The 24,737-nt window shown below is 39.6% G+C and overlaps 1 long non-coding RNA gene across 1 annotated transcript in view; it reads left to right on the plus strand.

Moving 5' to 3' along the window:
* Nucleotides 1-22,879, plus strand: part of LOC105880989 (uncharacterized) — a 42,284-nt gene extending 19,405 nt beyond the window's left edge. The window contains exons 2-3 of the long non-coding RNA XR_012921332.1: nucleotides 10,137-10,335; nucleotides 21,305-22,879. This is a non-coding gene — a long non-coding RNA (uncharacterized LOC105880989). The remainder of the gene's footprint in view (nucleotides 1-10,136; nucleotides 10,336-21,304) is intronic.
* The last annotated feature ends 1,858 nt before the right edge of the window (nucleotides 22,880-24,737 follow it).

The raw sequence follows: 24,737 nt of genomic DNA on the forward strand, positions 1-24,737 counted from the left end.
TGCCAAAAAGGTTGGGGACCGCTAGTCTAGACCACATATAAGGGACACGAGAGGAAAAGGACATTTAGGGTAACTTCCATGAACTGGACCTCAAGGAATCATTTCATTTATTACTCATGTGCTCTTGGGAAATCACTAGATCATTGCAGCTTCCTTTTCCTCCTCTACAAAATGGGGATGGCAACAATTTCCCACATTCATTTAGTAGTCACTGTTCATCTAGTTCCTTCCTATGTTCCTGGTTCTCTGTCAAGGATTAGATGTATTATTTAATCTTCACAACATTGCTATATGGTTTGTTTTTAGAGAAAACGGAGGCAAAAAAAGGTTAAGTAAGTGGTTCAGTCAATTTGGGTGTAGTCCTTGGATCTTCAGAATTTTCCAGTGATACTGACTCTGTTGATTTACTAGTTTCCTAAAGCACAGTAGCAACAGAAAACTGTCTTGACTAGAGGCACATAAAAAATTGACACCATAGTCTTTTCGTGCACTCAGTTTAGCAGCACTTGTGTGGTGGTTCTTTTCACACAGGCTATTTTGCAGAGTCATATAACATATACTTCAGCTTGACCTAGTTTAATCAAACTGTGGCTTGTGGTTCAATTATTCAACAATTGATTACTAAGAATTTAAATAGTTTTTAACAACCACTATCAATGCAGTCTTTCTTTTGTGGTCTCTCTCAGAAACTAATGTTGCTATTTCTCACCATCATGTATCTATACTGTATCTTCTCCCAAAACAGCTGAAAATACAAAAACATCATGTACATATACTGTATCTTCTCCCAAAACAGCTGAAAATACATAGGGAGCTACATTCCTAAGGACATATTTCGAATGGTGTGGATTTAAAGAAGGATCATGGAATGGATCTTGATACCTGCTAATTCATGCACCAAACATCATCCCTTATGTTTATTATCTCTAGTTTACTGGTAATAGCACTGGAGCCTTGATTTTGCTCAATAATATTAACCTATATTGCTTACTTTCCACTTAATGAGCAAACGCAAGTGGAGAGAACAGCAGACCCAACCTAGGAGGGCTGGTGTCGAGAGAACAGTCAGATCACAGCATGCTGGGACTCACTGATTGTGGTTCTTTCCATAGCTAGTACCATAGAGCCGAAGCGAGAGGATCGTGCCACTGGGGTCTCACAGAGGCAGTCCAACCTTATGAGAGCCAACAATCAGCCCTGCTCTGCTGAGCACACTCCTACTCAGCCTACAAGCAGAAGGCATTTCTAATAGAGAAAGACCAGAGAGCACAGAAAAGATTCTCCAACAGATCCCATTGCAAGAATGAGCTCTTGCCTTCCAGTTTCCTGTGTAGGTTTCACAGGCCTCCTCCAGCTACCCTGGAATGTTAGAATAAGAAATCTGCTTTGAGTTTGAAAAAGTTTGATGTTCCTTTATGTGGGAGTGTTAAATTCATCATAAGTAGGGGGAAAACAAGCCAGCCTCCTGCTCTCAGTAATGTAATGTGGAAATGTAGCACATCCTACTCTGACATTTCTTTTCTGCCTCCCTTAGCCCTAGCCACTAGACTGTGGTTTACAGGTTGTTTTGTTCTTTCTTTCTAATTGGTTTTATTCTACGTAGCAAGTGTCTAAATCACTTTACCCAAGAATCTAATATTTTTGAAGTAATAGGAGAAGCTGGTGTCGGCGACCTGCCAGGACTGGATAGATGAGTTTGTGAATGTTCCACCTTCATGATTTGCGCCATGGGAGGCCCTCTCCTGTCCCACCTGCACTCAGGGGAGTTCCTCTGAGTTCTGTCCATGGCAGCCACTGGCCCAGGAAAAGAAAGGAGTAAATGCAGATGCATTATCCTCAACAGAGAGGCTGTTATTGAAGGAGGGAAGAGGCTATACTCAACCAAGGGAATGCTGCCTCCACTTCTCCCTAAAGTAAGGGCAAGGAAGGAGCAAGCGTGTGCAGTCAGCTTCCTTCTCCTGAACACATTTCAAGGGAAGCCAGGTCAAAGCCACAGCCCTAGACGGGGCCAGAGGTTGGAGTGGGTGAAGAGCTGGTTTCCTCCGGTCGGTTTAAATTCTGTGAACCCAATTAAATTTAGCAAGCCTGTGTGTAGACATCACTAATGATACATATTATCATCATTTCACAGGCACAGCACAGTTCCAGCCTGTGGGCACTTTAATTAAGGAAAGGCAGCGAACAGTGCGTAGCGCAGGGTGGGCAGGCCTTTGCCATCACACGAAGGAGGATGACCACACGTGTGTTATATAAAAGCCATGACAGCTTTGCTCTTTCTGTGCTACACCCCCTTTTGGTTTTGTTTAGCTCGACTTTGAGGATAGAGAAGACATGAGGTGACAAAAGAGGGAGGTTAAATGGCATGAGGCAGAGAAATGAAAACAAAATAGAAAGGAACTATCAAGGAGGAAAACGGGTAGAACTGGCATGGCCAGGCTCTGTCCGGGATATCTCAGCTTCCCCACAATGCAGACGCTTTTGCCATTTCGCCTGGGATTTATTCCCTGTGCACAGCTGAACGTGAAATGGCTGTCCTGTGTTATTGGATTGGTTAGGAGCATGTATTTCTAGCACTGAGACAAACATTTCTGTGCAATTTGGACCTGAGAGCCAGGGTTTAGGATTTGGGATTTATGGGGAAACAACCCCAACCCCACTGCTTCCCAACATGATAGTAGAGGTTGGGGCTGTGGGGTGAAGCATTGCATTGTACCCCCATCCCCCCAGCCCCCGCCTTCCTCTGCAGCAGCTACACAAAGCTGAGCAGGAATTCTCAGAGTCTTCAACAGAGGAATGTGCACTACTACACTCCCCGAAGGCGCTACCATAGGGCACATGTCACTAATAGATTTAACCTTTGAACTCCTCCCCTTTATCTTACCTACCACTCTATTAACACCTTCTAGAATAGTGTTAGGCAGAGTCCACTTGGAGAAACTCTAAGTAGGATGATTAATTTTATGTGTCCACTTGGCTGATCCATGATGCCAGGTACTTGGTCAGTCAGTATTCTAGATGTTTCTATGAGGGAGTTTTTGGATGAGATATATATTTAAATCAGCGGACGTTGAGTAAAATAGATTGTTCTCCATAACATGGGTGGGCCTCATCCAATCAGTTGGAGCCCTGAATAGAACAAAAGGTTGACCCTCCCCTGAGCAAGAAGGAATTTTGCTGGCAGACATCAGTCTGCCAACCTTCCCCATCAGACATTGGACTTGCCAAGTCTCCACAGTCACACAAGTCATTTTCTTAAAATAAATTTCTTTACACACACACAAACACACACACACACACACACACACACACACACACACACACACACCCTATTGTTCTGTTTCTTCAAAGAACTCTAATACACTAAGCTAATGTAAATTTGGAGAGCAGAATGGAGTCTATTTCCAGGTGGTCAGACTAATTGTAATTCGTGGCATAAAGAGCAATAGACACATACAAATTTCAAATATCCTACACAAACAGACTGAGATGAAGGGCAGTTAGAAACCCAGGCACTAAGATCAAATACGAAACATGTCGGAACAAACGTAATGAGTCTTAATCAAAGCAAAAGCACCAACATATGAAAGAAGGGACCAAAACACCAAATGAAAAAGCTCAGGACTCTTACAGAGGCCATAACAGAGGCGAGCCAGACAGGCACGACGCTTGTGGTTGGCAGTGCAGCAGAGGCTTTGGCTCAGGGCTGGGTTATGTGTTTGCATTCTAAAAGTAAAGCCACAGAAAGAGGCACATGGGTTCACATGCTTTGTGTGATAAAAGCGGAAGGAAAATTGCCAACAAGCCACCCCTGAAGCACAGAGTCTCTGGAAGCTTTGGAAGGGAAGGGTGGGAGATGAAGTCTCAGGACACTTGCTAATCTTTGCACTGAGGGTGACAAGAGGCATACGGAGCAAGAATCCCACCTTCTGGGCAGAGGCTCTGCTGTTCTTTCTCTTCTCACGTGCTGCTGTGAAGGCTCCAGAGTCCTCGTGGCTGCTGGTGGTGATTCCCAAGGGTCCCAAACGTCACCATTCTCCCTCCCTGTGTCTCTGGTCAACCCATTCATTACCTCACTCACTGATGACATTTATCTGATTTCAATACCATGTGTTCTCCTAAAAAAGACTTGATGTTTACAATAAAAACATAAGGACATATATTTAAAAGGACATATATTTTAAAAGAGTCAGAGACCAAAGCCAATAAATAAAGAGAAAAGGGAAGATCACCTTCTGTTTTGAGAAAAAAGCAGTAGAAAGAACAGCAAAGTTTGAAATCAATTCAACAAGCATTTACTGCAGACTTGTTTCCAAATCCAACTTCACCAGCACAGCCCAGCGGGTGAGAGGGGTGCCACCTACTAGCTGTGGCCTTAGGCCAAGTTTCTGCACTGCTTGGTGCCTTTGTTTTCCTACCTGTAAAATGTAATAGGAAAACAATTTCCCAGGAGTTGACACAACTTTACGTTATTGCCTATTCCTCTCATTTCTAATCTAGTGAAAATTTTTGAAAGAAAAGTCTAGGATAGGGGAAGGAAGTCAGCATTTATTGTGCACCTACTGTATGTTAACACTCTATAAGTTAACTCATTAAGTCATCATAGACTTGTGAGAAAACATTTTTATCAATTATAATGGATGAAAATGGAGTCTTAGTGGCCCCAAGGCTTAGATCAGAAGCTGCAAGTGATCTAAAATCTACTCTCTTGTGTAGCATGCCATGGAGTGATGCTCCATAGAACAGGATTCCTGGGCTACGTGCCTCAGAATCACTCAAAATGCTTGTTAAACCGAAGACTCCTGCCCTCATGGAGACCCATTTAATTACAATCTCTTGATGATAGTGGTTTTAATAAGCCATCCGCCACCATGATTCCTCTGCACACTCAAGGACCACTGGCTCATCAGTTGGGAATCAGGCCTGATCCTTATTTTGCTGTGTTCTAGATATGTGACCTCGTGCATATTACTTAACCTCTCTGAGTCACTGTGCGTCATCCAAAACATAGAGATAACAGAACGTCATAAGGTTGCTGCAATGATTAAATAATAAACGCCAAGTGCCAAGTTCAGGGTCTGGTACACAGTAATTATTATCTTTTCCTCCACATGACAGTAACTTTATTTCCTCTCTGCTTTCTCATTCAACTTCACAGTCCATGATATTTGATTTCTGGAGATGAATTGAATGTGGAAGATGAAGGAAGAGGTGCCACAAATTACTCCCAAGGCTCAGGTTTAAGCAACGGGCTGGATAGTGAAGTCATTTGCCAAGAGGAGGCACTTAATCACTCTCTGAGGACAGGGCCAGGATCTTCATATTTCTAGAAATCTCCCAGGTGACTCTGATAGTTGACAAGAGTCAATCTAGAGATGTGGCATACAGAATAATGGTTACGTTTAATGTTTAATAATTTTATCTTTCTTTGGAGGTAGCTTGCCTTGCTGAAATCTTGTCGCTTACTGGCTATATCACTGGACATGTTAATTTTGTCTTCTGTAAAATGAAAATAACAATAGAACCTACCTCATAGGGCTATTGTAAGGTGTTAATCTCAGAAAATAGTTTGAATACTTCTAAACTGCTATTCTTAGGTCAGTCAATTGAATAAACTGATGATTTCACAACTCTAAGCTTTAGCTCTTGTCCTCCCCTTTGCTTGATGTGTTCATCTCCCCTTTTTCCATGTGGTAATTTCTCTTCAGAGATAGCTTTTCTCTTCAGAGATAGCTTTCTTCTTACAGCTCCCTCAAACCACCATCTGCCCCAGTCAATCATCCGGGCCATCTCCCTGCTGGCATGGGCTCACAATTGTCGCCGGGTATTTCCACTATAGAACTGAACAAACTGTGTTAGAGTTTCTTAGTTATTTTTTTGTCTCCTGGACAAGACTTGGAACTTCTGAAGACTGCTGACCTCATCTTCTATAAGTTTATAACCACAAACCTAAGCTGTTGTCATAGCTTGAGGCCTAGAAAGAATTTGTTGGATTTAATTGAATTTCACTAAATTAAAAGCATGACACCCTCAGGGAACTCATCTCACAATCTAAGACTCTTGCTTAATTAATGTAGCATACAAATGCAGATACAGCAAGCTACACTCAGTGTATATTAAAAAATTCACCCTAACGGCTATATAGGCCCAATCTTAAGCCTAAACCAGTCATGCCAAACATAACACCTTTCTTATCTTCCTCTCACCTCTGCTTTGCTCTTCCTGAACAATGTGGGGCCCAGGCCTTTCTGAGGAACAGAAGAAGGGGGTTGGAGTGGGTGGGGAGGAAGAGACACTCCTACAACTTTAGAAAACCTTCCTTCACCCCACGAAGGTGGAGAGAACTGCTGTATGTGCTGTATGGACAAGCATGCTAAGGCTGTTTGGGTCCTTTCTAACTACGTGGCTGTGTATAGAAGGTCCAAACACCCATAGAGAAATAACAGCGATATCACAGGCACAGCAAACCATGCTGGAACAACTTTTGTAAGAGGACCCATGGTAATTCCTACTCTTCTACAAAAGCAGAATTTGAACTTTCTCATACTAATGCTTGTGGAGCCTTCAACTCCAGAAAGTGTGCAGGAGGCACTGGCCATACAGTTTAAACCGCAATAATTTGATAAGGGGGTTGAGTCCCTGAGAGAAAAGTTGAAAAGGAACTTTCCACTCTATTTTTTAATCTCAAGGCAAACAGGCCTAGCAGGAGGTGATTTGACATGCATAAAAGGACAGTCTTTGGAGCCCAACAGACCTGAGTCCAAATCCTGACTCACTGACTCTTTAGTTCTGTGATCATTGAAGTTAATGATGATGATGACAATAGCTAACACTTGCATATGCTTACTACATGTTGGGCTCTGTTAAGTGCTTTACATATATTAACTTATTTTATTCTTAAGAAAAATAGAACCCATGAGGAAGATAATACCATCGTATTTTACAGTGAAGGCATCTCAGGCACAAAAAGGTGTAGTAACTGGTACCGGCTGGCAAACGGCACGGTCAGACTTCGAACCCACGCAGTCGGGCTCCAGACACCCACACTGGTACCAACTGGCCTTCCCTGCCTCCCACCTGCGCCAGGGGCTCAACGTCTGACTTTCAGAAACTATGATGAGGCCTACCACAGTGGGGCCTAAAGGAGGTAATGTAAGAAAACCCCTCACCACCAGAGGGACACCCGGACTAGAGTAGGTGGCTTTAATTTCAACTTGTACATTCATGATGTACTATCAGATTTCTAAGTAAATTTCAATAAAATTCTGTGTTATCTAGAGTGCCCAAGCATCGCAAATGTATGGGCAGACTGAACAACTTGGAGACTTTAAAATTGACATCCTAGGATCTTTGATTTGATCCAGAAGCAGTCTTAGTCTGGGAAGCCCGCCATCTCAGTATTTCTAAGTGAACTATGGCCTTCGTGACAGGACAGCAGCCACCAGTGTCTATCACACAGCTGGGGGTATCAGTCAAAAGCTATGAAAGCCCAGAAGGAGACCAGTGATTGAGAACTGGAGGCGCCAGTTTGCTAAGTCCTTCAAAGATCACCAAGACATGTCCAGGAAGAAAAGAGGGAAGGCCAAGCTACTCTGCATCATCAGAGCCAGAAAGGCATGAGAACGCACACAAGAGTAGAAACAGGTGAATACTGAGCCGCAGCAGGGGTGAATGAAGGATGCCTGGGAAGTGGGACTTGGGAAAGATTGCACAGGGCCTTGAATGTCACACTGTGGAAAGTGGACTTCATTCTGCAAGCTGTGGGGAGACATCGAGAGGTTTTGAAAGGCAAGAACATCACCAGGCCTGTGCTTTAGTAAGAAAATCTGTTTAGTGTTCCGTGTGGATTAAAATGGAGAACGCAGGTAATCAGAGAGACTGATTTTGATGTACAGACTACAAGGGTCTATTTGGTTTTCTTGTATACCAATATATTCAAAACATACACTGAAACATACCAATATATTAAAATATTGAGGGAGAAGGGCCAAAAGTTATCTGTCACTGGACTAAACGTGAAAATAAATCTTTACAGCCTCTAAGGAGGATTAAGCTAAGAATTTGGCATTGTTAACGAAACTGCCTCATAACATTTCAGGCACACAAAGAAATGTAATTGTAGAATTACACACATATTTCCACCAGAGAACGGAATCTGGGCAGAGCGAGTGAAGTAAACAAAGTGTTCAGTGCTTAAGAACACTTCACCTTACTCTTCATCAAGAAGAAACAACCTTGTTTCCTTTGAATCAACTCTATATTTTCTTAAAGAGAACTGGTGGGAAACTCACCTATTGATATGACAACGAAAACAGCAACCCAATAGGAAAACTGGTGTTACATCAAAGCGGCACTTAACTATACTTTGGCCCACACCCCCCAAACAGTAAGGTGAGAGCTGTTCAAAGAATCAAGTCTGAGTAATAGAAAAGAGTTCACCACTTCCCCATTATGCACATTTGAGCATGGGGGTGGGAGGCTGGGGGATTTAATCGATTGTCCACACTGCTCATTTGTTCTCCTGCCAAACACCATTTCTCCAAGTTCCCTACCAAGACCCTCCTCCTAAGTGACGCATCCCTTTATTGGTCATCCTTTCTCATGTTGGTCCTCCTCAGCAATTGTGTGGACTGTCAATCTGTTTTTCTCAAACATGGCCTTTCAACTTCTCCTTGTATCTTTTATATATACATAGTTTGTTTTCCCAATTTAACTACAAGTATTTTTAAAAATGGGAATATTTGAGTCTATTTCTGTAATTTTTTTCAACAACAGCGATAGTGACAGCAAAGACTTTTTTTTTAATGCTAACCATGCGTTCAGCATTGTTTCAACAGCTTTATTCGCATTAACTGATTTAATCATTACAATGATGGCATGAGGTCAATACTGCTGTTTGTCGGTTTGCACTTAAGGAAACTGAGGCATAAGAAGGCTAATTCACTTTATTACAGTCACATAACCAGTAAGTGTCAGGCAGTTTGACACCAGAGCTGTGCTTCAGTGTATCCTTTAACATATACTATTTTCTTGAATTCAAATTCTGAAAGGAAAACAGAATTGAAAATCAGAGACCCTAGCTAGAAATGACAGATAAGATATGGGATCAAGCAAGGTTTGGCTTTAAAAAAAAATAAAGAAATCACCTTCACAAGGTGTCTGCAGGATTTTGTGGCCCATCACAGCACCAGGACATCTTTGACATCTATACCAAGGAAAACATGGCTTTGGATCCTTAGATGGAATCCATTGCATGGCCTCTATCTTGATGTACTGTCACTGGGATCTAAAGATTAATGTGAGTGAAATAGATACAGTGGTAGTAAGTAGAAGAAACATTCCCAAAAAAATATACCAACTCCTTTCTGAAACTGTGAATTCTCCTACCACTTTCTGGTTAGCTACTGGCTGTGGTTGATGTATAAAACAAGAGAGGAATGGAGTGACCTCCACAGCCCCAGAGTTCAGAGCACAGAACAGGACATCATCAGATCTGGAACCATTCTTTGATACCAAGTGCCCCTGTCAACCACACCGTAAGTACCTGTCTTGCTTTGGGTCCTTTAAGTCAGCACAGTATACCCCACTGGCAAGCTGTGAATGCTACAGGTACTGTCTCAGTTTAGCTCTGATCTTTTAGCTTTGTGTTTTTATTTGGTCTACCACCATTGTGTTTCAACTTCAATTTCTCCAGTATATGACTCTGTTTTGGTATCTCCTCTCCAGCTCTCAGGATCCCAGGATACTCTCTTCTCTAGTTCTATCCCTATGACCACTTGGTTCACTTGACCAACTACCCATCTTCTCATGGATGGAGAGTTTGACCATAGGTAACATCACATCAGAGAACAAACTCATCTCTACCTTTACTCATCTCTACTTTTACCTCACCCGTAACATATCATGTATAAGGCTTATTCTGGGCATAGTTGGTGGTATGGAGGTTTTTATACATTTGAGATCCTATTTGGTGAGCATATGGTAACAACATAAAAAATGTGCCATCAGACCATTGTTCAACAATTTACAAGGATAGCTACAACAATTCTTCCAATTCTTGTGCATATGTCTCTTTGGAATGCAGCTTTGCCAGTCCTCCTATCAGGACATACACTCTATTTCCTCTCCCCTCGATATAGGCCGGCCCTGTGACTTGCCTTCACCACAGAAAGCAAAAGAAAGGACATCATATGACCTCAGAATGCCAGTCATCAAGCCTTTCTGCTTTTGCTTTCAAGCTCTTGCTGCCATGAGGACACCATATAATGAAGCCTGGACCAGCCTCCATGAGGATGAGAGACTACTCCCAGCCATCAGAGTGAGCCAGCCTCCAGCCAGGTGAGTGAGGCCATCCAGCCTCAGTGAGCTGTCTGATGATTTCAGCCAGATGAGTGGCCCCAGGCAAGACTAGCAAAAGAATCGCCAGGCTGAGCCCAGCCCAAGTTGCTAAGGCACAGCAATTTAGGAGAAGATAAATTGCTTTTTAAAACAGGTTTTCTTATGAAGAAATAGCTTGCTGATAAGAACTCCAAATCCTAATTGAGACAAGAAGACCAATACCTTTTTATTATCATGATTCAAACATATTTTCTTTTTTTTTAATTTCAGCATATTATGGGGGTAAAGATTTTAAGGTTTCAATAAATGCCCATTTCCCCCCCTCCCCCCACAAGTCTGATTCTCCAGCATGACCATCCCCCAGATGGTGCACATCTCACTCATTATGTATGTATATACCCGCCCCCCTCCCCCCTCCCACCTGCCCAATACCCTATTACTGTAGTACCTATGTGTCCACTTAGGTGCTACTCAGTTAATACCAGTTTGCTGGAGAATATATCTGGTGCTTGTTTTTCCATTCTTGGGATATTTCACTTAGTAGTATGGGTTCCAGCTCTAACCAGGAAAATATAAGATGTGCTATATCACCATTGTTTCTTAGAGCTGAATAGTACTCCATGGTATACATATACCACATTTTATTAATCCATTCTTGGATTGATGGGCACTTGGGCTGTTTCTACAGCCTTGCAATTATGAATTGTGCTGCTATAAACATTCGAGTGCAGGTGTCTTTTTGGTAGAGTGTCACTGGATCATTTGGGTTGATGCCCAGCAATGGGATTGCTGGATCAAATGGTAGATTCACTTGTATCGCTTTAAGGTATCTCCATATTGCTTTCCACAGAGGTTGAACTAGTTTGAAGTCCCACCAGCAGTGTAGGAGTTAAACATATTTTCTTAATAGTCATCATTAAAGCTTTATATATCTAACTGCACACCCACTACTACCACTATTATACTACTGCGTGCACATGCACACACACACACATGCACACACACATTCTTCAATCTTTCACCTACTTGCTCATGTGTTCTTTAGGGCTTTTCATTTCTGGGTGTCCATATGGTTGTATTTCCAGCTCAGTCCATTTAACTAACTCCATTCCCATAATATCCAGCTTCTCATGTTTATGAAGAATAGCTATCCCTTACTATGTGCCAGGAACCATTCCTCACTATCCCCTTACCAGGCAGATCACCATTACACTGTTCATTTTATATGTAATATAACTCAGGTGCCATAGATGGTCATCCCACTAATTTCATGTACCCTCATTTAAGTCAACCTGCCAGCAGGTTTTGAAACACAAGATTATCCCTTCCTTCTTAAGATATTTTCTTCACTTGGTTTCCAACCATCCACCCTCCTGATTTTCTTCTAACTTTGGTTTCTCAGTCTCCTTTGATGACTCTTCCTCCACCTCTCTTAATGTTGTCATGTCCCAAGTTTTTATGTTTCACATTATTTTTTTGTATCTATAACCACTGAACAGGTGACTTTATCTAGCCAGCCCTAAAGTTCAGAATCAATTGCAAGATAGAGATGGGAGTCAAAGAGAGGAGATAAAAATGTTACCTTTATTACCTATTTTTAAAATGTTTATATCAGAGGATATGGTTGAGTCACTGACTAACCCATTCTAACCCAGGAACACTTGGACAACCACAGCCCTCCTCCAGGGCAAATCAGCTCATGAAACACTCACAGCATGGAGGGTTAGAACATATATATTCTCTAAAAGCAGATATCCCAAAAAGAGACATGAAAATGAATGAAGCATGAATATTGGGTTCTTTCTTCCAACCTGGCCAATCCTTCCCTGGGGAAGTAACTCAGGGAACAGTAAGAAGTTAAGATTGTATCACTGATGGACATTCCTCATAGGAACATAAAGACTGGAGAATATATTTTCTCCCTATAACAAATACCATCTTTATGTTGATGACTTTCCATTATGTGTCCAGCCCCAACATCTTCCCTGAACTTCAGAATTATATGTCCACACCTGCCTACTCAGCCCCTTTGCTTGAAAGTCCAACAGGCATTGGAAACTCAACATGTCAAAGAGAAAATGCTACATTTTTTTTCACTATCCCTTCACTTCTGTATTAGTTTGCTGAGGCTACCATAACAAAATAAGGCTGGGTGGCTTAAACAATAGAAACTTATTCTCTCACAGCTCTAGAGGCTGGAAGTCCAATATCAAGAGCCAGAAGGTCTGGTTTCTCCTGAGATCTGTCTCCTTGGCTTGCAGATGGCCACCTTCTCACTGTGCGTGCACATCGCTGGTGCCTCTCTCTTCGTATAAGGACACCAGCCACACTGAATTAGAGTCCCACTCTCCTGATCTCATTTAGCCCTCTAAATTAGAGTCCCACTCTCCTGATCTCATTTAGCCCTCTGAATTACCTCTTTAAAACCCCTATCTCTGTAGCCACATTGGGGATGAGGGCTTCAGTGCAAGAATTTCAGGGTAGGGGCACAATTCAGTTCATAACAACCCTTCTCACAATCTTCCCCCTTTTAGGAAATGGCACCAACATTGGTTAATTGCTTAGGCAAAATTTTAGGCATCATCTAAAATTCTTCTTTCCCTCACACCCCATATCCAGTCCATTAGCAAATAATGCTTACTCTACCAATTCCATATCCCACCATCTCCACTATAGACCCCAGGTTCTCTCATCCTCTTCTGCCTGCTCTACTGCAATAGTCTCCTGAGTGGTTTCATTTCCTCCTTTCTTTTTTTTTTTTTTTTTTTTTTTTTTTTTTTGAGACAGAGTCTCACTTTGTTGTCCAGGCTAGAGTGAGTGCCGTGGCGTCAGCCTAGCTCACAGCAACCTCAAACTCCTGGGCTCAAGCGATCCTCCTGCCTCAGCCTCCCGAGTAGCTGGGACTACAGGCATGCGCCACCATGCCCGGCTAATTTTTTATATATATCAGTTGGCCAATTAATTTCTTTCTATTTTATAGTAGAGACGGGGTCTCGCTCTTGCTCAGGCTGGTTTTGAACTCCTGACCTTGAGCAATCCGCCCGCCTCGGCCTCCCAAGAGCTAGGATTACAGGCGTGAGCCACAGCGCCCGGCCCATTTCCTCCTTTCTTGACATGCCTCGGTCTGCTTTCTATACATCCACCAGAGTCATTCTGAAAAGTGAATCAGATACCATTGCTGATTTGAATGCTCCTGTGACTTCTGGGTACATTTAGAGTAAAACCCCACTATCACTGCCTACCTCTCTATCCTTACTGCACACCACCCTTCCCCATCATTCTCTCAATTCTAGGCACCGTGGCCTCTTTAATTTTCTTAAAGCATGCAAAGCTCATTTCTGTGTTACAGTTGTTATATGTGGTCCTTGCCCTTCTCCCTATAACTCTCTGGAATTGTCTTCCCTTTTCATTTCATTGACATCTCTGCTCAAGTGCAACTTCCTTAATTGGGCTTTCCCTGACCTCCCTACTTAAAACACATTTCACTCCAGGACTCTCAAGTCTCTTATGCTCCTTTATTGTCCTCCAGTGAATTTACAACTGCCTGAAAGTATATTGTATTTTTATTTGATTGTTTGTTTATTGTTAGTCTTCTTCAGGAGGCTGGAAACTTCCTGAGGCTTTTGTTCTCTGCTGTAGCCCCAACACTGAGAATAGTCCTAGACACAAAAGAAGCACTCAACGCATACTACTTGAATGAAAATAATTCATGTAATCTAAATCATTCTAATTTGCAAATTTGGTCATGCCACTTCCTTTTTAAGCCCTCCAGTGGTTACTCATTGTTCTGTGGATAAAATCTAAGGATTTTGCACCGTGAACAAGACCCTACTACTTTTCAGTTTTATCTCCAATTACTTCCACCATGCAGCTTCAGCTCCAGTCCTTACTAACCTTTTGAAGGCCAGAGCTCTGCTCATTCATCTTGGAATCCTTGGATTCTAGCACAATACCTGGCGCAAAACAGCTACAAGGCATCTGGCACTAGTGGCAGGCATTATTATATAATAGAGATATTGTAAAGAGTCTTGATTTTACTGGCTGCTTACTATGCTGATAAAATGGTGGTAATAAAACTATCCCCAGCTAACTCACAGGGGTTTTAAAAATCAAATTCAGTTAACAAATGTTTATAGAGCACCTACTATGTGCTGGGCACTGTCCCAGGTGCTGAGTAAAATAGACAATGATTCCTGCCTTACGGGATTTATGCTCTGTAAAGGAAAGACTACACACACACACACACACACACACACACACACACACGCGCGCGCGCGCGCGCACACGCACATGCATACACATACACACACACACATACACACAGATAATAAGTACAGTAGAAAGCACTCAATCAAGGAAGGAGGAGGGGAGTATCTGGCACTGTGCAAATGAACATTTAATATTTAGTGGTCAGCAAAAGCCTCACCACGATGATGGCATTTGAATAGAGACTCAAAGGGGTTGAGGGAATGAGCTATGTATTTGGGGAAAGAACATTCCAGCGAGAGGAGACAATAAATGCAAAGGCCCTGAGGCAAGAACATGTCTATAGTGCTCAAGACCATATTCTGGGCCATAAAATGTCTCAATCAATTTGAAAGAATTCAGATAATACAAAGTATGCCCTTAGACCCCAATTGAATTAAATTAAAATCAGTTTAATAAATAAAAATAAATAACAGAAAGCATCTGTGGATGATCCCCAAATATTTGGAAACTGAATAATACACTTCTAAATAACCCATGAATCAAACAAGAAATCAAAAGGGAAACTAGAAAGTATTTGAATGGAATGAAATTGAAAACACAAAATATTGAAATTTGTAAGATGCATCTAAATTTATGAAACTAAAATACTCATATTAGAAAGAAGAAAGGTTGGAAAGTAAAGACCTCAGCTTCTATGTTAAGAAACTAGAAAAAGAAAAGAAAAGAATACTCAAAGTAAGGAAAAGAAAGAAAATGATAAAGATCAGAGCAGAAAACAATGAAATTAAAACAGAAAGTGATAGAGAAAAATCAATAAAATAAAAAATTTCCTATTTAGAAAAACCAATAAAACTGATAAACCTCTCACAAGACAGATCAGAAAAAGAAAGAGAAGACATGAACTACTAATATTAGGAATAAGAGAAGTGACACTACAAATTCAACCAATTATAAAAGGAAAATAAAAGAGTTTTATGAACAACTTTATGCCGATAAACTTGACAACTTTTACAAAAATGTACAAATTTCTTGAATAACATGAGCTACCATAGTGTATTCAAGAATTGAATAGCCCTGTACCTATTAAGGAAATCAAGTTTATTTTTAAAATTCAACCTATAAAGAAGTCGAATGAAAATACTTTCCACAAAGTCAATTTGAGGCCCAAATTATTTCACTGGTGAATACTACCAAACATATAAGCAAGATACAATACTCATTCTATACATACTCTTCTAGGACATTCAAGAGGAGTGAATACTTCCCAACTCATTCTATGAGGCTAGCATTTCTCTGATACCAAAACCAGATATTATCAGTAATAAGAAACACAGACCAATATGTCTCGTAAGCACAAATGCAAAACTTCTTAGCAAAATTTTAGCAAGTTGAATGTGACAGTATATGAAAAGGACTAAGTGGGGTTTGTCCCAGGAGTACGGTGGTGGAGGAGGAGCAAGGAGACCAGTGAGGCTAGAGTGGAATGATCCAGGGAAGTGACTGAGATCCAAGAACTAAAAGGATATGTTCCGATCATCTGATGTAATTGGTTCTGACGACCCTGAACTAAATAATCAATATTAATAATGAGAATTTTAGGCCCCTTTATAGATGGACAGGGAAAATTTAGGAAGAGCATGAATACCACAGAGAGAATTGTCAACCTCATTATAAGGACTTGGATTTTTAGTCTGAGCAAGATGTAGGGAAACCATCACAGGGCTTTAAGCAGAGGGATGATATCAACATTTGACTGTTTAACAATCTGTTTTGTTGAGAACGTATTTTAGTAGAATAAGGCTGAAATCAGGGACACTAAATAATAATGTGCAAATGAAAGTATTCTGTAAATTATCAATGATTCACATACTAATAATTACTCAAATATTGCAATAACTTAGTCATTCTCTGTCATTTCCCAGTGCACCATTGCTGACAAGCTGCTCTACATATACTTCTGACCTGTTTAGAAACGATAGTCTTTTGATAAAATACATCACGGGGGACAGAACCCTCTGAGCAATGTGGGGAACACTGCTTGGCAGTGAGGTGGTCATTGAAGCACAGTGGAGTTTCACCAAACCCTTTGGTGAAAGGGTTTGGTCAATTTTATTATCAGAAACAAAATGGTATGCTGAATGGTAGGAACCTAAAATAATACAGCATTCCTTGATGTGATTCTCTTGGTCCTAACTTGGTTGTAATGCCAGAAATACACAATATTTACATTTTTTCCATGGAGCTCCTTTGAACCAGCCACGTGTAGTCATTTTTCTCCTGACAAACGTTACCAGAGACCCTGTTCAGGGTCTAATTCCTACTCAGACCAGAGTGAGCCAGAAGCAGCTCCATCTACTCCTGGGAGCAATAATAGGTTCTCAGAGCCTAAAAACATTGGAAATGATGTTCGCCTACAATGGCCAGAGACAATTTAAAGCTTCCAGGAAGTGGAGAACCAGAAAAACTAGGAAAAAAAAAAGCAAAGCATACTCAGGTAAATGGAAGTGAGAATCAAGGATTATGTTCCCAGTAAGCCTGCAGATAGGAAGTATGCACTAGAGTTTTCTTTCTTTTACAAGGGATTTGTGATATGCTCAGGGTAGGGTGGCCATTTGTAGTAAGTGGTTCAGAAAGGTGCATAATCCAACACATGCTTAATTCAGTGTTGTAGATCATAGTGATTTGATTTATATTCCACACCTAAAAGAGCAAGACAATAGTGAGAATATTAAGCTCCTTTGCAGGTGGAGAGGGAAGATTTTTTTGGAGGAAGTCAACACCATGTAGAGAATCGTTGACCTCATCCACAGTTAAAGTTAGTTCTGCTGACATGTAAATGTTTTTCATAGGTAGACTCTGCAGTTTCTATTATTAGCATACAGGCTTCCACTCGGGAAAGTCCAGCTTGGCGGTACCATTTCCGTCCCACTCACAAAGTGACTTATTCATGCTGCATGCTCTAGGGTGATATTTTCTGTTATTTGGGAAACTACATATGTTTATCTGTATAGAAGCAAATGTGATAAACCAACTAACTCGCACATGTCATCTTGAGATCTTAGGAGGAAACTACTGCCTACAAAACACACAAACATACACCCGACTGGTTTTTAGTGTTTGGAGTTTCACCAAGTTCTATTAAATGGCTTTTAAATGTTTGAAACATATAAAATATTTCCTAAAAATGTATGTATCAATGTGTTTCCTATAGAAACATTTGTGAAATAGGACTGTTCTTAAGTAAACACGTGTTGAAGTCTATCCTCAATACTTAGCACTCAGACAATTAAAACAATGAAAACCTTAACTCCCTGGACTCAAAGTCCCCAATTTAGTGAGGGATAGAGGGATATGCAAGTAGTTACAATTCAAAGAGACAAGGTATCAGAGAAGTATAAACAAAGCACTTGGAGTTAACAAAAGGAAGTCACTAACTTCCAGGGTCTTTGGAGATCTACAGAAAAAATATGTATGACCTGGAGTCTGACAGATTTAAAAGAACTTACGATGGGGAGAAGCAGAAAGAGTGACATTTCAGGCAGAGGGAATAAAGGCCAGAAGTAGAAAAGCATGTTAAGAATGACATACCATATTGAAGAAGTCTTTTGCATTCTTGGTACTGTCAATATCTAGCATCTAATTATTGACTAATTTCAGCCTGTTCCTTGTGGTTAAAAATGATATGATCATTTTATTCTTAGAAATTATGATGGTGATAATAATGATGAGAAATAGGATATTGCTATGGAACTTGACCAATGTGTCCATGTGGCTATGCTACTTAATTTACTATATTAATCAACCTGCCGCAATTTTCCATTTTTAAACCTTTTCATTTCTAAATGTGTACTCTGAGGAAGTGCTATCATACATCATGACTATTAGTTGTGCTTGAAAGACTAAAGATTTTCCTCTTTGACTATTCTAAATATAGCAGTTCTTCCAAAATCAATTTATATATCCAAATTAATTCCTGCCAAAACTCCAGTGGTACACACACACATAAACACACACACATGACAAAACTGTTCTAAAATAAATCAGAAATATAATAGAGAAGAAAAAATAAAGAAAACGAGTACAAAGACTAAGATTGGACTAATGCTAACAGATATATGTTATATAGCCTCTGAAATAACAGCAATTTGTTACTAGGCTAAAAATATACAGAATTTGTAGCCCAGAAATGGAATCTATTATATATAACACTATAGTTTCAGCAAAGGAGATACCACTGATCAATGAAAAACCTGAAGGTTTAGTCAACAGTGCTGTCTGAAGGATCAGACAGCAATTTGGGAGAAAAATCAATGTAGAGCCTCATTTCATTTTATACACCAAAATACATTTTGGATAACTGAAGAAATAAGCACAAAAAACTAAACAAAAAAAAAAAAAAGAAGTGAAATATTTACCAAATTCTGGAGGCAAAAGGATTTACTAAGCTTAGAATTTATAAAAGGTATAAGGGAGAAAATTAAAGATTAAATTACATAAAAAAATTTAAAACTTCAATAGCTAAACTCTGAAAATCATGAGACTAGTATCAGACAGTGGCAATGCCTACAGAAAATACTAAAAACATTAGTATCTTTATTATATTATGAACTTGTATTAACTGACAAAAAACTTCATAAAAAGGAGGAAATACAAATAAATATAAAATTAACTAAGTATAAAAGGAAAATTAATAATAATTATATTTATTGATTATATAACTGATCAATAAGCATACAAAACCTGTATATTCATTATTATTAGTTATAGTGAGAATATAAAATAAAACAACATTGAGATATAATTGTTGTGCTAATATAATTAGTATTTTTCTAATTGATAATAATGTAAATACAAAGATGATATAGTGGAAAGTTCGCGTTTGGATAATTGGGCAGTCATTAGTTTTATCTTCTTGATTTTATTTTTTTTAAATGTCTTCAATGATGATTTATTACTCTTATAATTAAAAAAATTAAAAATGACAACAAATATCTATAGTAATTAAGAAAAATATCTACCTCAATTGGAGTGAATTTATAATCCTGTACATTGCGCCAACAGGCATCAGAACTTCCACTGACTGTTGTCAAAGAATCTGCTTAAAAACAGGAAGATCTTTCAGTGAATAGGGTCATTTCCATCCATCAGCATCTGCAGAGGAAGCAAAATGAAGAAATATTGGTTGCCTATCTGCTCAAAATGCTTAACTAACAAAATAGGTATTACACGGCCATCATGAGTCAAAGGCAGAATTACTTTTTTATAGAAAAGAACTTGCTTATGACTGAGACATGTATATTCAGCAGGGATGTACTTTACAGGATTCTTGGCAGTGTGATTGAAGAAGCAGTGTTGCTAAATTACTAGGAACTTTGCCTAGAGGTGAATTGCCTGTGTGATAAGTGCTTCAGAAAATTTTATCACCTATTTTTTTCTTTACAAAAAGAAAAAGAAGTATGTAGAGGCATTGAAGTTTCTTTCATATAGTTTTAAATGCAAACAATACAATGGCTCAACTGAGGATTTTTTACTTTACTGTGGGTTTATTGAAACATAACCCCATAGTATGTTGAGGAGCTTCTGTCCTTGTAAGTCCACCTCTACACATGTGTCAGTGGTGGTGGCGGTAGTAGAGAAGGGGGAGCATTATGAAGGTGATTCTTTTATTTTTTACTTTATTTTTTTTTTTTGAGTCAGAGTCTTGCTCTGTTGCCCAGGCTAGAGTGCTGTGGTGTCAGCCTAGCTCACAGCAAACTCAAACTCCTGGGCTCAAGCGATCCTTCTGCCCCAGCCTCTCAAATAACTGGGACTACAGACATGCACCGCCATGCATGGCCAACTAAAAATCTACATATTTTTAGTTGGCCAATTGATGTTTTTCTCTTTTTAGAAGAGATGGGGTCTTGCTCTTGCTCAGGCTGGTTTCAAACTCCTGACCTTGAGCAATCCTCCTGCCTTGGCCTCCTAGAGTGCTAGGATTACATGTGTGAGCCACCACACCAAGCCATGAAGGTGATTCTTGACGGCTCACTGAAATCTATATCATGATGGCTAGAATGATAAATGTGTGTGTGTGTGTGTGTGTGTGTGAAGGTACATCCTCATTCTTTCAAATGTATGTTTTGGCTTGTGATTATCTTTCAAAACAATTTTCAGAGCAATTTCTGTGAAACCATGAATAAGTCAAAAATTCATGCCATCTTTGAATATGAGTTCTGTCATGGAACTAATGCAGCACAGACAGCTCAGAATATCTACGAAGTGTTTGGGAAGGGTGTGGCTAATGAACACACAATACATTGATGGTTTGAGAGGTTCTGTTCTGGTGATTTTAATCTTGAAAATGACCCACATTGGCGACCTGAGACCAAGGTGGATAATGATGAGCTGAAAACTGCAGTGGAAGCGAATCCATCTTAACCTACTTGTGAATTGGCAGCAAGGTTTGACATTACTATTCCAATGATATTGGACCATTTGAAACAAACTGGCATGGTAAAGAAGCTGGTTAGATAAATGGATTCTGCATGAATTAAACCAGCGTCCCCAGAGATATCGCCTCAAAGTTTATCTTTCTTTGCTATCACAATACAAAGGTGAGCTATTTCTACATTGTATTGTTATGTGTGATGAGAAATGCATTCGTTTTGACAATCACAAGCATTGGCACAATGGTTGGATAAAGATGAAGTGCCGAAACACAGTCCAAAACTGAATGTTCATTAAAAAAAAAGCTAATGGTGTCTGTTTGGTGCTCCAGAGCTGGTATTATCCACTGCAGCTTCATGAAACCTGGTCAGTCGATTACAGCTGATGTCTACTGCAACCAATTGGATGAAATGATAAGGATGCTTGCGATTAAACAGCCGAGACTGGTCAATAGAGAAAGACCAATCCTCTTGCAAAACAATGCTTGACCACAGGTCTCACAAACAACACTGCTCAAACTATAGCAGCTGGACTTGAAAATTCTTTGTCATTGACTACATTCACCAGAACTTACACCAACTGACTACCACTTCTTCCACGCTTTGGACTACTTCTTGCAAGAAAATGTATTTAATTCTCAACAATGTGAAAATGCCTTTCACAATTTCACTGCCTCTTGCTCTCCAGGCTTCTTCTCTGCTGGCATGAGCAAGCTACCATTAAGATGGCAAAACTGTGTTGATAGTTTAGGGACATACTTTGAATAATCATAGTGTTTCTTTTTTGAGAAATAAGAAACTAAGCTTTTGATTCAAAATTGGAGGTTTCCTAATTAATGACCTGATACTATGTTCAGATTAGTATGCTGCTACGAAAAGAAGAGACAAATCATTAGCATCCAGAAAAAGATTCAATTATCTATTCAATTATCAAATCTGATATATGATGAAATGAACATTTTCTATACAGTGGGGTAAAATTTAGACTGTTTAATAAATGGTATTAAGATTGTTGATCCAGCTAGAAATAAAAACAAAATTTAATCTCTACCACACAACTAAATGAAAAATTTCAAATAATTTTAAAATATATATACACACATATACAAAAATTTGGTTTCTTACTTGTGTCTTGGCCTTTTTCAAATCAATATATATAGATCTATCCCATTCTTCTTCAATGGCCTTTGGATGTGACGATTTGTTCAACTAATTTTTTTGATGGACATCTGGCTTGGTTCCAATTCTTAAATGATGCATTCACAGAAGCACAATTACCAGACTGAAAAATCTGAAGCATTTAAAATACTACTAGTTATTGCTATATTCCTGGCACAAAATTATAGAAGAAATTTCTCATGTGGTTTCCTTTTTAAAGGATTATTTCCTGTGATTCATGGATGTCTTTATTTGCTCACTACTGTAATTGATCTGGAGAACAGGCACTAATTGAGCACTTTCTTTGCTCCTGCCATTGAACTAAGGACTGGATCAGGAGGCATAGGAATGGTGGAGGGATACAAAAGAAACCCCTTACCCTTAGGCTCTTTCAAAGAAAAAAGTAGGGAAAAATACAAATTTTTAAGTACTATTAATACATTGGGTGATGCTGCCTATTATATGTGTTTTAGAAGAATCAAAGATAAAATAGATAAAAGATTTTTAAAAGATAGAATTTGGCTACTTTCTGCAACTATATTTCTCCAAAATTATTATGACTTCAAAGCCATTTGGAACTTAACATTTATGGTGGTTATTGTTGATAATAACACTCATGATAATTGACTGGCTAAAGTAAATTCTTCTGCACCATAAGAAAATTCAAAACACATGAATGATCCTAAGACAAAGCTAATGGAAGGGAAAGAAGAAATGTAACCAAAACTTATTAACCATGTACAGTCCCATGTGCTAGGTTCTTTGATTACATTCTCTTCTATTTTATTCACCTCTGGCTTGACTTGGAAGGAGGATACTTTGCCAGGCATTCTCTAAAATGAGGGACATTTTTAGGGGCAGGAGATTTAAAAAGAAGAGCTAGCATCTACAGAAACCCTACTATATGCTAAGAACTGTGTTGGCATCTTGAGGCACTCTGCTCCCATTTTATACATGCTCTGTCCCCTACAGTGAGCTCAAAGATGTCTTCTAACCAGATATCAGAGTAGGAAGTACAAAGGACAGAACAGAGTCCTCAGGGCACAATCTTAAAGGTTTAGAAGTTTTCAAGTGAGGAGCAGAGGTTAAAAGTGCATGAGAATGGGCCTTGGCTGACAGAAGACACAGAGCTGTAACTTTTTCAATCCATGTTATCAGGTCACTATTATAAATCTGTAAAAATTAATCTTAGGTCTGGTGCTTGGCATGTGGAACATGTTAATATCTTTTCAAATTAACACATGCCTATGGACTCTAAGGACTCTAACATATGCCTAAGGATCTAAATAGTAGTACAATTTCTCCAGGCTTGGAGTCTTTATTATTTGTACCTTTCCCTGGAGCTAGAACTTGTTCCTGCAGTGAATCTTTTGACTGAATGCTGATAATATCTCTCTACCTCACTTTCCACTTGGGTGGATCAGGACCAACAGTAGATTCATAACCACACAGGCCTGGAAATATGAATGGGTTGGAGCTTTCTGGATCAATCATCCAGTCTTGAAATAAGCTTTCATGCAACTAACAAGAATAGCAAATATGTGCTGAATGGGAAACTATGTCAAACTTGAACAGACGGAAGAAAACTTAATTAAATCAGAGCAGATTTTCAAAGTTTAGAATATGGTGTGTTGTAGTCCTGATTGGCTGACATGAATGAAAGGACCTGCCTATTAGGTTAATAACTAAATCTGGGCTTCTCTCTACAAAGCTACCCAGCTGGGTCCTACTGTTTGAACTTCATATGCCTCAGCAACCTCCTAATAAAAGACTGCCTATAAATCAGATTAAGTGTCTTAGAACCCTATGGTCTAGAAAAATGAAGCAAAGTGTAGCAGCTGGGAGAAACAGGATCCTATATATGGAACAGAAAAAGTACCTTTAGAGATACTGTAGTACTCTACCCAGCCCATCCTCCATCCTCATGGCTGCCTCTCAGAGCATCATATTTTCCACTGATGAGTTGCAGATTCATAAATGTAGTGGAATGCTGAAAAGAATTGCTTGATAAGACTTCTTTAGAAAATTCCTCATCGTACTGCGTTTGTAAGGTGAAGGCCTTATCTTCAGCTCCCTTGATAGCTCAAATTTCCCTATACTTTCAGTTCATGCCTGCTATGTCTTTAATCTGAGAACACATGCACTTTCCCCTTCCAAGTTATTTCCTTGCAGATGTCACAACGGAGAAGAGCTGTCAGAGGTGGCAGTAATTATACTGTCACAAAGATATCACTTTTTTCTTCTAGTACTGGAAGGCAGTCAGGAATAAACCATGACGTTAGTCTAACAGGAGATTTATAACTACAGGTTTTTAAATCTCATAGTAGAAAATGAAGAGGGGGCAATGGCATGGCAGGTGAATGCATTTGGGGTGTGTTATAGACCCAAGCAAGAATAAATTGCTTACATCTGTCAGAGTAGATGGATCTGGAAACAGTTCAAATCTCAGGGCTAATGTGATCAGAGTAAGTTATCCTTCCCACAGGTCTCAAGCCTATGTTTTGTTCAGAAAAACTTGCAATGAAAACGAATGACCAATATTAAAAGATTAATACAGGAAATAATGATAACACTTATAAATTCCAATTTCTCCAGTGAACCTGTATG

The sequence above is a fragment of the Microcebus murinus genome, chromosome 10, assembly GCF_040939455.1.
Source record: "Microcebus murinus isolate Inina chromosome 10, M.murinus_Inina_mat1.0, whole genome shotgun sequence".
In the NCBI taxonomy this organism is placed as follows: Eukaryota; Metazoa; Chordata; class Mammalia; order Primates; family Cheirogaleidae; genus Microcebus; species Microcebus murinus.